We start from the raw sequence: 14,428 nt of genomic DNA on the forward strand, positions 1-14,428 counted from the left end.
GTGGCTGGGTGGGCAAGGACCTGGCCCCAAAATCAGAGGGTAGCCAGGTGCACGGAGCCAAAGCAGACAGATCAACAGGGGAGAGGAAGAGTGAAGGCAGAAGCAAAGAGGAAAGTCTTGAGGTGCTTCCGTAAACGGAGATGGTTCTCCTCAAGTTTCAGAGTGGCAGGGAGGCTGTTCCAGAGGGAGGCCCCGGCCAAGGAAAGAGATCTACCCCCAACTCATTGCTTGGAGAAGTGACTGACCCTGAGGGAGTTGGAGGTGGAGGAGCGACGTGCTGACTGGGAAGGTATTTACAGAGCAAGAGTTGAAGGTATTTTGGACCCAAGCCCCAGAAAGCCTTGTGGACCATGCAGAGGGTTTTGAATTTAACCCTAACAGTAACTGGGAGCCAATGAAGAGATTTCAGGGAGGGCTGGAGAGATACGATCCTAGGGCTTGAAGCCAAGGACAAGTCTCGCAGTCCTGTTTCGAATGAGTTGCAGGGGGCGGAGAGTAGAAGCAGGCAGATTTAGAAGGAGGCTGTTGCAATAGTCCATCCTAGAGAGAGCCAGAACTCTAGAGACAATGAGCTTCTGGTGGAAGGAGAGGAAAGGAAGAATACCTATGAGGAGGTGCAGTTGGTAGTTTGACTTCTTAGAGATGTCAGCGATGTGAGGAGAAAAGGAAAGTATGGAGTCGAAGATGACCCCGAGGTTCTTAACCTCACAGGTGGGAGCAGGAAGAGGGCCAAGGGAGGCCAGCTAGAGAGTGAAAGGGAAGGAGAGTGCAGGTGTGCCGATGAGGAGAATCTCTGTCTTACTGGTATTAAGGCAGAGATCATTGACGGCGCACCACTCCTGGATGGCAGGCAGATAGTCAGGGATGAGGGAGGGAGAAGAGGTGGCAGAGGGAAGCCTGAAACCGAGCTGAGTGTCATTTGCTTAGCACTGAAAGTTGGAGCAGAGAGCAGCAATGCGGGGGCAAGGGATGCCAGGTATTGGTTGAAAAGCCAGGGAGAGAGGTTAGATCCCTGGGGAACACCACAAGTAGAGAGTGAGATGGAGGAAAGGAAGGAACCAAGCTGAACCTGGGAGGTTTGATCAAAGAGGAAAGAGTTCAGCGAGGCTAGGGCCTGATCAGTGATACCCAGGTAATCACAGAGACAGTTGAGCAGGATGGCATGGTTGACCGTGTCAAAGGCAGAAGAGAGATCGAGTAGAATGAGGACAGAAGGGATGTTAGAGTCAAGGTTGGAGAGCAGGTCTTCCATGTTGTTCAGGAGAGCAGTTTCCATGCTTCTGGCAGCTCTGAAGCCAGACTGATGGTCATGGAGATAACCAACAGAGTCGGTGTGAAGATTCAGCTGGGAGATGGCCAGTTTTTCCCAGGAAAGGAGTGATAGAAATCGGGCTATAGTTAGCTGGGTAAGATGGGTCAGCTGTGCGTTTTTTGAGAAGAGGGTGCACAATAGAGTGCTTCAAAGGGGAGGCAAAGGCTCTGGAGGCAAAGGAATGGTTACAGAAGTCAGCCAGAGCCGGAGCAAGGGTGTCAATGTGGTCCTTGATGGTTTTGGACGAACAAGGAAGAACCTGTTTTGACGAGACTTCCATAGATCAGACTTGTCTGAAAATCTCGTTGTGGGAGGAAAAGATGAGAAGGAGGGAGGAGACGTGGCTGTGGAGGGGCAAGAGGTATCATAGAGTGAAGGGGAGAGGAGGAGAGGATGAGAGGGTGGACAGGATGCCCAGTTTTCTGTAGATGAAATGAGAGGCCAGGGCCTGGGCGGCGACAGGAGAGGAAGAGACTGAGGCAGGGTTGGCCAGCGCCAGATTTTAAAGAGTTCGACTGAGTTGTTAGATGCAGCTGAGGCGCATAATTGGATATGGGCTCTCTCTTCTTAGTGCAGATGAGGAGCCGGTATTGTCTTTGGAGCAGGCGGCAGCCAGTTTTTCAGAGGATGCACAAAAAGCCTGACAATTCCTCTCAGCCACCCTACACTTGCGTTTAAGGGTAACTAGGTCAGAGTTGAACCAAGAGTTGCACTTGGCTTTGAGCTTCAAGCAGATCCTCATGACAGGGGCAAAAACATCAAGAGTATTGGAGATAGAGGGGTAAAGAGTGGAAGGGATGAGTCAGAATGTGAGTCAGCCTGAGGTGGAGTAGGAGGAGAGAAAGTGGTAGCGAAAGCCTCATCTGACACACGCTTCATGGGTCAGATGACCGAGAAAGTAGGCGGAAGTATTGCAGTTGGCTTGGCCTGAGGGGTTGTGAGGGTGAGATGGGAGGAAAGGAGAGAGTGATCATTCCAGGAGTGGTCAGAGGGATAGAGAGGGGGAGGTCTGAGTGTGTCCTGTAGAGTGAGTCGGGTCTGAGGGGAGAATACAGAGAGAAAGAGAGTTGCAGAGGTCACGAAAGAGTCCAGATGAAGGACAGGAAGCATCCAGATGGATGTTGAAGTCTCCAAGAAGGAGGAGTTGAGTGGTCGAGGCCAGAAGGGAGGAGGAGAGGTCCGCCTACTCAGAGAGGAAGGAGGTGAACCGACCAGGCGGCCGATAGATAGTAGCCACGGTGACAGAGTGGCCAGGAGAGAGAGGAAGTCTACATACAAGGCATTCAAAAGATGCCTAGGCCTGCATAGGAATGACAGAGGCAGGAATCCACTTTGGAAAGATCAAGGTTACACCACCACAGGAATGGTTGGGCCTGGGCACGGAGATGATCTTGTAGCCATTGGGGAGGAGAGTGTCAAAGCTTGTGACAGAGCTGGCCGTGAACCATGTCTCGCCGAGACCGAGGACATCGAGGTAAGTTCTTCCAGGAGACGGCAGATGTCAGAGGAGTGTTTGACAGCCGAGCGAGAGTTGAGAGTGACAATATGGAGAAGGTTGCCAGCTTTGAAAGAGTTACGAGGAGGGCTACAAATCAGAGGTACGCCCTGTGGAGGTGTAGAAGGAGGACAAAGGAGGGCAGAAGAGGAAGGAGGAGAGGGCAAGGTAGCCAAGGTGGAGGCGGAGGCGGGGGGCAAGGAAGCTGAAGATGGGAGAGACAGGACAGCAGGAGAAGAAAGGAAATTGATGAGGCATGGGAAGCGCCTGTCAAAGAGGAGACATTTGGCCTGAGGACCTTGGCCCATGACGGTGCCATTAAGGTACACATTAATTATGATCGTAGTGAAGTGGAAGGGGTCAAGGAGTGCCTCCCAACGGGTGCCACCATTAATGGGCACGGAAGAGAAAGGAGAGAGCACAGACACCATATGAGGAGTCCAAAGGTCTGGCGAAGGAAAGACAAAGTGGATGTCAGTGAGGGTCTGTCTGGAGGAGGCACTGGAGTAGGTATCAGCGATAGGGAAACCAGGGTTAGAGGGCAAGATATCCTTTTTGAATTTTGCCTGCCAGACTTTGTGAGAAAGGTAGGATAGTCAGTGGAGAAACAGAGGAATAAAAATAAATGATTTTGTGAAGCAAAACATTTTGGTTGGCAGGTCAACTGGTAATGGCATTGGCAGGCATCAACGCCAAAACATTGTTATATTTGGTGTCTTTCTGCTCACAATTCTTTCTTCAGTGTCATCATACCAGTACTTCGTCATAGCCCTTTGCCTTTCATAAAGTCCCCTTACACTAGTCCTTTTTATTAATCGTCCCCATTTGTCATAATTCTTCCAAGTCATCAAAGTCCTCCATGTTGGTCCTTCTCCTTTGTCATAGTCCTTAATCATAGTGGTTCATCAAAGTCCTTCATCCTTCTCTTTCATCATAGTCCATCATCCTAGTTCTTCTCCTTCATCATAGTTATTCAACATAGTGCTTCTGATTTCTCGTAGTTCTTCATCATACTCCTTTGTTCTAGTCCTTCCTCTTCATCATAACCCTTGTCATTCATCGTAGCACTTCTCATTCATTGTTGTCTTTCATCATAGTGCTTATTGTTTCGGCTTCTTCTTAGTCTTTCTTCATAGACCTTTGTTATAATATGATATGATAAGTCATTTATAATGCACCTCTACACAAGTGTTTCTAGGCGTGACAAGACAAGGGAGGGAAGATAGAGAGAGAACAAGACAAACAATCTTACTAGGCCTTGTGTCATTCAGATTGTGCAAGTGCGAGAACAAGAATGCAAGGGGAAAGGGAGGGGGGAAGTGCAAGGGATAGGGGAGGGGAAAACAGGCCAGCAATGCTCTGAGTAAGTGCAGCCAGGGCAGCGTGGCTCTGTGTAGTGCAAGGAGAACAAGGGTCTGTAGGGTTACAGTTACAGCCCCTAAGTGCATGGTAGGCCCGGAGGCAGTGCAAGGGTGGCTGATCAAGAAAGAGCCTGGTACCCAGTGAGACTCTGGGGGTAGTCAAGTAACCAGTCGGTACAGCAGACGTGTAGGTCTGGTAGGTCAGCAGGTGAGGGAGAGAGAGAAAGCAGAGGAGAAGAGGAAGGTTTTGAGCTGCTTCCGGAACTTCGGGTGGTCTGGCTCAAGTTTGAGAGGGACAGGGAGGCCATTCCAGAGGGAAGCACCTGCAGAGGAGAGAGATATATCCTCCCACTCTCTGCCTGGAGAGGTGTCTAACCCTTTAGGTATTTCGAGGTAGCTGAGTGAAGGGCTCGAGAAGAAAGCTATTTTGGAAGAGAGTGTTGGATGTAGTGCTTGCCCCGGCCCCAGAAAGCCTTTTGTACAATGCAAAGGGCCTTGAACTTGATCCTTGCAGCCACCAGGAGCCAGTGGAGAGATTTCATGGCTGGAGAGATACAGTCCCTGGGCTTGAGGCCAATGATAAGTCTCACAGTCCTGTTCTGGATTAGTTGCAGAAGGTGGAGAGTAGAGGAAGGCAGATTGTGAAAGAGGCTGTTGCAGTAGTCCAATATAGAGAGAACCAGGACTCTGGATACAGTGAGCTTCTGGGGGAAGTGAGACATTGAAGTGTCCCTTTGAGGAGGTGCAGCTCGTAGTGGAACCTCTTGGCGATGTCTGAGATATGAAGAGAGAAAGAGAGAGTTTAGTGGAAGGTGACACCAAGGTTTTTTGCCTCACAGGAAGGTAAAGGAAGAAGGCCCAAGGTGGGTGGCCAGAGTGAGAGAGGAAAAGCAGGGGTAGGGATCCCAGTGAGAAGGATCTCTGTCTTCCAGTAAGGCAGAGATCGTTGGAGGCACACCAATCCTGAATCGTGGATAGACAGGAATGAGCAAGAGAGGGACGGAGGCTGAGGGGAGCCTGAAGGAAAGCTGACTGGCATCCACATAACAATGAAAGTTTGAGGAGAAGGTAGAGATCAGGTGGGCCAAAGGGGCCAAGTAGAGTTTGAAAAACTAGGGTGAGAGGATAGAGCCCTGGGCAACACCACAGGTAGAGAGGTGGTGGAGAGAAAGGGACCAAGTTGGACCTGAGAGGGGCGGTTCAAGAGGAAGGAGGTCAGCCACTTCTGGGCCTGATCTGTGATGCCCAGGTTCTCAAAGAGTCGATTGATCAGGTTGGAGTGGTTGACAGCATCAAAAGCAGAGGAAAGATCAAGGAAAATGAGGATAGAAGGAATGCTGGAATCAAGGTTAGAGAGCAGATTGTCACATGTGTTCAGGATCGCAGTTTCTCTGCCTCTGGCAGCTCCAAAGCCGGACTGATGGTCATGGAGATAACCACCAGATTCAGTGTGGAGAGTAAGCTGGGAGATGGGCAGTTCTTCCACGGGTTTGCCCAGGAAATGGGTGATGGAGATTGGGTGATAGTTTGCCAGGCAGGTAGGATCGGCAGACGACTTCTTCAAGAGGGGGTGCACAAGGGAGTGCTTAAGGGGAGAGGGTAAAGTTCCAGTTGTAAAGGAGTGATTACAGAAATCGGCCAAGGCTGCAGCAAGGGTGTCAATATGGTCCTTGATGGTTCTGGAGGAGCAGGGGTGCACGTATTTGGACAATACTTTCATAGATCAGACTTGTCTATAAACCTTGTCAGGTGTTATCAGAGAGAAAGAGGAGAAAGGAGGAGGAGAGGTAGAGATGGCCAAAGGGGGGCCGAGAGAGGAAGAGAGAGAGGAAGAGGAGATAGAAGACAGAATGTCCTGAGTTTGAGCAGAGAAGTGAGATGCCAGAGCCATACAGAAGGCCTGGGAGGGAACAGGAGGGGTAGAGACTGCAACAGGATTGGCCAGTTCCTTGCAGAATTTAAAGAGTTTAGCTCTGTTGTTAGAGGCCGAAGAGACACAGGGTTGAATGTGTGCTCTCTTCTGAGACTTTGGAGCCAGCGGCAGGCCAGTTTGTCAGAGGATGCGCCCGAAGCCCTCCACTTCCTCTCATCCACGTGCACATGCATTTCTGCATAGCAAGGTCGGACTTGTACCTAGAGTTGTGCACCCGTAGGCCCTTTAAAACGAGGTAACAGTATCTGAGATGGCTGGGGATGCAGATCTTACTCATACATCAATAATCAGACCGACTCAGGATGCTGGCAAAAACATAACTGTTTTGTTTGCAATTGTCTAAAACAGGGAGTACAACAGACATCAACGGACGCCACACAAGTATTCTCTCTCTCAAGTGTCCTCAAAACATTTCATTAAAAACACAACTTGATACTAAAAATTTGTCATCACTGATGTCATACTATGTGGCAAAATAAGAAAATCTACAGGGGTTTATGATAGGCTTAAAGGGAACATCTTTGTATACTTTCTATGGGGTATGGGATCATGATTGATCTCTAAGATCAGGTGGACAGCTATGCCCATACCTAGTGCAAGTCATCTTCCGTGTCATACTAATAGTCAATGTTCTATTGGCTTCTCAAACTATAGGGCTCCCTGCTACGTGGGCCTCTATAATTGGTTGGCACGCTTATACTCTTCTGGAATATTCCTCTCACATTTGCCTGGGTTCTTCTCCTTCAGCATAGTTCTTCATCATAGTCCTTTCCCAAAGTCTTTCATCATAGTCCTTTGTAATTGCCCTTCTCCTTTGTGCTGGTCCTTCTCCTTTATCATAGACCCTTCTTGCATTATAGCCCTTTTGCTTCCATAGTCTTTCATCCTTCTCCGCCATCATAGTCATTCCCCATAGTCCTTTATTATAGTCCTTTGTAATTGCTGTTTTGTCCTGGTCCTTCCCCTTCATCATAGAACCTTTCTCCATCATAGTCCTTTTGCTTCATCATAGTCCTTTTCCATTGCCTTTCATCCTCATCCTTCTCCTTCATCAGTCATTTGTGCTAGCCCTTATCCTTCATCATAGTTCTTTGTCCCTTTCCTCTCCTTCATCATAGACCTTAATCATAGTCCTCCTGCATCACAGTCCTTCTCCTTCAGCATAGTTGTTTTTCATAGTTGTTTTTCATAGTCCTTTGTTAAATCCCTTCATCATAGTCCTTCATCTTAGTCATTCTCATTTATCATAGTCTGTCATTATAATCCTTCTTCATATTTCTTCTTCTTCATCATAGACCTTCTCTTCAACATAATCCTTCATCATAGTCTTCTCCTTTGCCCTAGTCCTTCATATTAGTTTGCCGTTATATACAATCCTGCACTTTCATCATATTCCTTCATCCCACTCCTTTTCCTTCATCATAGACCCTCGGCCTAGTACTTCTCAATCTTCATAGCCCTTGTCTTCAATCATAGGTCTTCATCCTAGTTGTTCCCTTTCATCATAGTCTGCAATCTCCTTTGCCATAGTTCTTCCTCATTGACATATTTGTTGGTCCTTGTCCCTCTCCTTAATCATAGTCCTTTAACCTAGTCCTTCTCCTTCATCACATTGTTTGTCCATCTTCCTAGTCCTTTGTAATAATTCTTTGTTATCATACTTTTTCATAGCCCTTCTCTTTCATCATAGACCTTTCACATAATTCTCCTCCTTTATTATATATCTATATGATATCCCTAGTTCTTCATCATAGCTATCCTCCATCATATACCTTCTCCTTCATCATTGCCCTTCACCATAGTCCTTCTCGTTCATCATATTCTGCTTCCCTTTTCCTAGTCCTTCATCAATCATTCTGTTATCATTCTTTGTCACAGTCCTTCTCTTATGTTGCAGCTCTTATCCTCATCATAGTCGTTCATCATAGTCTTTCATTATAGTATTTCTACTTCATCATAGTCCTTCTCATTCATAATAGTTCTTCTCCTTTGCCAAATCCTTTATCATAATCCATCAAATTCCATCATCATAGTTCTTTTCCTTCCTCATACTTTTTCGTCACATTTCTTTGCATGGTTCTTTGTCTTGGTCTTTGTGCTTTGCCTTAGTACTTGGCTTCACCATAGTCCTTTTCTTAGGTCATAGTGTTTTTCTTGATGATAGCCCTTCATTATGGTCCTTTTCCTCCATCATATATCTATGTCCTAGTCCTGCTCCTTCCTAATAGTACTTCATCCTAGTCCTTCTCCTTCATCATAGTCCTTCACCATATTCTGTCTCCTTTATCATAGTCCATTATCCACAACCTTCTCTTTCATTATGGTTCTTCATCATAGTTATTCTCTTGGTTTAGGTCTACTTGGTCGAAAACATTTGACCTTCTCACATTTGACCAAATTCTTTTTGCTCATTGTTTGGTCGAAAAAGCAGGGGCGGGGGACCCCCGACAACTCCCCCTATGCCCTTACCCCACCCCATAGATGCATTTAATTAAATTTGACTGAATTTTGACCCAAAAAACAATCAAAGAAATATGGTCAAAAGTAAAAGGTCAAATGTTTTTCGAACAAGTAGGCTAATACCATTCTCTTTCTTCTCTTTGCCATAGTCCTTCTCTTTCATCATAGCCTTCTCCTTAATCATAGGCCTTAGGTATGATCCTTTTCCTTTGTTATATCCCTACATCATAGTTTTTCATAATAGTCATTCTCCTTTCTCATAGTCCTTCATGACAGTCCTTCTATTTCATAATAGTCATCCATTCTAATCCTTCTCCTTCATCATAGTTCTTCATTTTGGTCCTTCTGCTTCATCGTAGTAATTTGTCTAAGTGTTCCTCATTCCTCTTAGTCTTTCTCCTTTGTCATACTCCTTCATCATAGTCCTCCATCTTAATCCTTCTCTTTTGACCTTGTCCTTCATCACAGTACTTGGTCATAGTTCTTCACCTTCATAATGGTCTTTCATCCTGGACCTTCACCTTCCTCATAGTCATTGTCATAGGTCTTGAGACAAACAATAAAGTTCTCGTATATGGGAACTCCCGTCCTCTGCACTCTATCAAAAGGCTCACATAAGAGTCCTAATCATTTGGTCTATCTTGATTCTTTTATTGTTGGCCCAACAGGTTTGGCCCAACAATAAAAGAATCAAGATTGACAAAATAGCTTGTCTATATAAAGTTATTTGGATGTGCTTTACTACTTGTATGTTCATGTTTAACATTGCAATCACCACAGCTGTGCTGCTTCGGAAAAAAAAAATTCTGCGTCCTGCGTCGATGATGTCGATATGCTATCCCTCGAGGGCCTCAGTCGAGCGTCGACGCCACCGGATGTTATATGTAGGACGCACGACGCCCGTAGCGTCAGTTCTGTTTTTTCTGCGAACGTGTTTGCTTCGGAATCTCGGCACGCCTCGGTTCTTCTCCTGTTGAATCGATTCTTCTAACTTGGTTATTGTGAAAATATGTCTTCGTCTTCTTCTGCCCCGCGGTCGGGCTTCAAGAAGTGTCGGGACTGCGGTACCAAGATGTCCCTGACGGACCCGCACGACGTCTGCCTTTGGTGCCTCGGCGAGAGCCACGCCACGGATGACTGCAATGAATGCCAGTCCTTGACGTCCAAGGCCCTGCAGGAGCGGAAGAAGAAGTTGTCTGTAGGTAGGGTTTCCAAACCCCGTAAGTCGAAATCTGCTGGGCTTTCGACTGACGATTCGAGGGGTGACTCTCTGCGTCATCGTAAGTCCAGGGGGTCTCGGTCCCGGAGTGGTTCCCGCCATTCCTCTGCCTCTTCTAGGCATTCGCAGAAGTGCTGTCACCGGTCGCCTTCCCCGTCCTTGTCCCAACAAGCATTAATCTCCAGCAGAATTGGACGCATTTCGCAAGGAGAGGATGCCGATTTTCGAATCGCAGGGCACCATTCCGTCTGCGCCTTCATGAGAAGCCGGCAAGGAACGCGCTAGGGCTACCGCTCGCATGCCTTTGGGCTCGAGCGGTCGGCGCGATCATCGGGAGCCGTCGAGGTCCCGATCGGACAAGGTTGATCGCACTAGCCGTGCCACGTCCAGGTCCTGGTCCTCGACGCCCTCGAGACCGTTGGAGCCTGTGAGGCCTTCTAAGAAGGCATCGATGCCATTGGCACCATGTCCATCGAGGGACTCTCTCGAGGCTCCCCCTCTGAGGAAGTCGTTGATGCCATCGGCGCCGAGGCTGTCGAAGGACATGCTCGGGGCTCCGGCCTCGAAGCCATTGTGGAAGTCGTCGTCACCTCGCTCGATGTCGATGCCGATTCCGTCGACGCCCTCGACTCCTTTTGAGGAGGCTTTGTCGGAGGTGCCCGGAGGCCGGTGGAAACTCAGAGGAAGGCCCTGAGTAAATGAGTGAGGCCTGTGTTTGAGCCTTTTTCTGTACCCTCATCCAGGAATTTATTCCAGCCTTTGGATTACATCTCAGAGGTGGATGAAGGGTCAGATGTGGAGGGGTTTGTTCCTCCTGAGGTTCCTGATGACCTGTTATCGGGTCATAGCCAGATGGAAGACCTGCATCAATCCTTACATGACGCCAGTGGTCTGGACACCTCTCCGGAGGTTGAGTTTGGCAGGCCTGAGCCTGGTACACACGCTGTGTAGTTGTACAGGCGTCTCATGTTGAGGGTGACGGAGTACTTGGGGTGGTCTGCTCCACCTGTAGATTTTCTGAAGGATGACCTGACAGATGTTTTGGACCAAGGTCCACCCACTGACCCGGTGCTGCCATTTCAAATGGCCTTACAAAGAAGGGTGGCAGCGGCATGGACTGCTCCGGAGAGTCTCCCGGCAGTGAATAAGTCGCTACCGAAAAAATACTGTCCAGCCAGTGGCGACCCCTGCTACTTGTCTAGGCACCCCACTCCAGAGAGTTTGGTGGTGCAGGCGGCTACGGCCTCAGCAAAGCAGGCTGCGTACCCTACCATCCCTCCGGATAGGGACGACAAGCACTTTGACGGTTGGGCGAATAAAGTGTTTTCATCTGGGGGTATGGCTTTAAAGGCAGCCAACTCCGTTTGTGCCTTGGCAAGATTCACTCACACTCTGTGGAACTGTGTATCTTTGGCGCTGAACATATTCCCGAAATGGTGGAATGCGATGGTTTTTTTGCTCTCGTTCAGGATGGCAAGGATGCCATGTGCGGATCCGTTCAGTCGGGTCTGGACGTGGCAGACTGTGTCAGCCGGTCCATGGCTGCGAGCACCGTGATGCGCAGGTTTGCGTGGTTGCGGAAGTCGGGATTTGCTCCTGATGTACAGTCCCGGCTTCTCAACATGCCCTTTGATGGTGTCCATCTTTTTGTCAGCAAGGCTGGCGAGACCCTTGAGAGTTTGCAGACCTCCCAAGCTGCAGCGAAGTCGTTGAGCGCTGCAGTACGTCGACCTCCGCCTTTTTGTCCTAGGGGACAGCAATGGAGGGGAGGTTCCTTTCGATACTACTCTTCCTTTGGTAGATCGAGGGGAGCTGCCAGACAAAGGGGCCAACGTAGGAGTACCAGAGGTGGAAGGTACGGGAGGTGCCAAAGCCGCTGAGGCAGTTGCCTCTTTGCCCTCAGGCACTGCCGCAGCCACTTCCGCTCAGTCATGAGGCCATGTCCCATGGTTCGCCGGTTGGGGGAAGGCTGGCGCAGCATCTTGTAGAATGGCGTGCCATTACTTCAGATGTGTGGGCTCTGGAGATCAAAGCCCACAGCTACTGTCTTCGTTTCCGGCAGAGGCCTCACAACAATCCACCGGGGAAGCTCTTTTTGAAGAGTCCGGATCCGCTCCTTGCGCAGGAAATCAAATCCCTGCTGGAGAAAGGCAACATAGAACTGGTGCCTGTAGCGGAGAGGAACAAGGGATGGTATTCCCCATATTTTTTGATCCCGAGAAAAGACGGGGGATTGAGACCCATCATGGACTTGCGTGGTTTGAACAAGCTCCTCAGGAAGGACAAGAGATGGTTACTCTCTCTCAAGCCCCCCAGGCCCTTCAACTTCAGGACTGGTTGGTGTCTCTCGACCTCAAGGATGCTTACTTTCATGTGCCGATTCATCCCAAGCACAGGAAGTACCTGAGGTTCGCGGTTGGCGACTCGCATTTTCAGTTTCGGGTCCTGCCGTTCAGATTGATCTCCACCCTCAGGGTCTTCACCAAGCTAATGGTGGTGGTGGCATCGTATCTCGGGAAAGGGGGATTTGTGGATCAGGGCGTGCTCTCCCTAGCAAGCCCTGGATCATCTGTCGGTCACCTGCCACTCCCTTCACAAGCTGGGCTTCTCCCTCAACTTAAAGAAGTCTCATTTGACACCTACCCAGTGGCTCCAGTACATCGGAGCAGTGCTCGACACATCCCTGGGGCAGTGTTCGCCTCCCCAGGTGAGGGCTCATCACATTCTGCAGATGGTGGACACGTTTCAACATGCCTAGAGACTCCTGGCGTTCGAGTTCTTGAGGTTGCTCGGCCTCATGGCATCCTGCATTCTACTGGTGCCAGAGGCCAGACTGCGGATGAGATGTCTGCAGTGGGCTCTCAAGATGCAGTGGTCGCAGTCCTCCGGCAGGATGTCGGATCCCGTTGAGGTGCTGCCCTTGGTCGACCAGGATCTTCTGTGGTGGGCCGTCGAAGACAATCTGATGAAGGGGGCCCCGTTTTGGCTACCCTGCCGCAGGTAACGATCGTGACGGATGAATCACTCACGGGATGGGGAGCTCATGCCAACTAGTTGACAGTCAGCGGTCTATGGTCTCCGCCGGAGTCCAGACTCCATATCAATCTGTTGGAGCTGAGGACCGTCAGGTTAGCCCGTCAGGCCGTCAGGTTAGCCCGGAAGGCTTTTCTGCCGTCTTTGCGGAGGAAGAGTGTCCCGATTATGACGGACAATGCAGTGGCAATGCACTACCTCAACAAAGGGTGGGAGCAGGGTCTCTCCCACTGTGCAGAGAGGCGATGCAGCTCTGGTTCTGGGCCATCCAGCAGGAAATTCCGATCTCTGCAGTTCATCTGGCCGGAGACGAAAACGCAGCGGCGGACTCTCTGAGCAGGCAGAGCACGGTCTCTCACGAGTGGGAGCTGGCTCAGGAAGTTCTTTTGGAGATCTTCGCCCTTTGGGGGACCCCACAAGTGGATCTCTTCGCCACCAGTGTCAACGGTAAGTGCGAAAGATTCTGCTCGCAGGAATTCCCTCCAAGAGGAGCCTTAGGGGACATGTTCGTAGTGGAGTGTTCCTTCCCACTGCGGTACGCGTTTCCTCCAGTCCCTGTGATTCCACAAGTGTTGTGGAGGTTACGGAGGTTCGGTTCCTGAATGATCCTCATTGCTCCAGCGTGGGCCAGGAGAGCGTGGTACCCGGACCTTTCTCGACATGTCCATCTGGTGGGTACCATTAAGGGTTACCTGGCGGCGCTGTGCATATTTAAGCGCTCATCTGAAAGGGCTAACTAATGTGTTTCCTCTGTCACCTTTCCAGGTGCCCGGTTTGAACTTAGTTTTAAAGTTCCTGATGGGAGCTCCGTTTGAGCCCTCACATTCTTGTCCATTGAGACTGTTGTCCTTTAAGACTGTATTTTTAGTTGCGGTTACTTCTGCTCGCAGAGTGAGTGAGTTGCAGGCACTATCCGCCAAACCACCTTTCACGGTGTTCCATAAGGACAGGGTTGTCCTTAGGTTTCGTCCTACTTTTCTTCCGAAGGTTGTGTCGGAATTTCATTTGAGCCAGAAGGTAGTTCTTCCGGCTTTCTATCCTCCTCTGCATCCTGGTAAGGAAGAGGAGAGGCTCAATAGGTTGGATCCTAGGAGAGCTTTAAGTTTCTACATCTCACGCATGTCCCGGGTCAGAGTGGACGATCCGCTATTTGTAGGATACGCTGGAAGGCATTTGGGTCAAGCTGTTTCCAAGCAGACCTTGTCCCGTTGGATCATCTTGACAATCTCTGAATGCTACCGTGTGGCGGGTAAGGACCCTCCAGTGGGCTTACGGGCTCATTCTACTAGGGGTGTGGCTGCCTCCACTGCTCTGCAGAGGGGTGTTCCCATTCGTAATATTTGTGAAGCAGCCACATGGGCCTCTGTCCATACATTTGTAAAACACTACTCCCTGGATTCTATCCATGGGCAAGATTTGGCCTTTGGTAAGGCGGTCCTCGATTCTGCAATTTGATTGGGCATGCTAAAATTCTAAATTCTTTTCCCACCTCCATACGTTGGTACTGCTTTGGGAGTCTGTCATAGATGTGGAATACGTCAGAGGACACAATCCCCTCGAAGAACACGTTACTTTCTTACCTGGTAACGTTCTTTCTATGGGATGTTCCTCCGAC

The 14,428-nt window shown here is 49.4% G+C and overlaps 1 protein-coding gene across 2 annotated transcripts in view; it reads left to right on the forward strand.

The window, feature by feature from the left end:
* Positions 1–14,428, forward strand: part of GPR143 (G protein-coupled receptor 143) — a 450,704-nt gene that overhangs the window by 125,297 nt on the left and 310,979 nt on the right. The window lies entirely within an intron of this gene.

The sequence above is a fragment of the Ambystoma mexicanum genome, chromosome 7q (genome assembly GCF_040938575.1).
Source record: "Ambystoma mexicanum isolate Mex_15411 chromosome 7q, UKY_AmexF1_1, whole genome shotgun sequence".
Classification (NCBI taxonomy): domain Eukaryota; kingdom Metazoa; phylum Chordata; class Amphibia; order Caudata; family Ambystomatidae; genus Ambystoma; species Ambystoma mexicanum.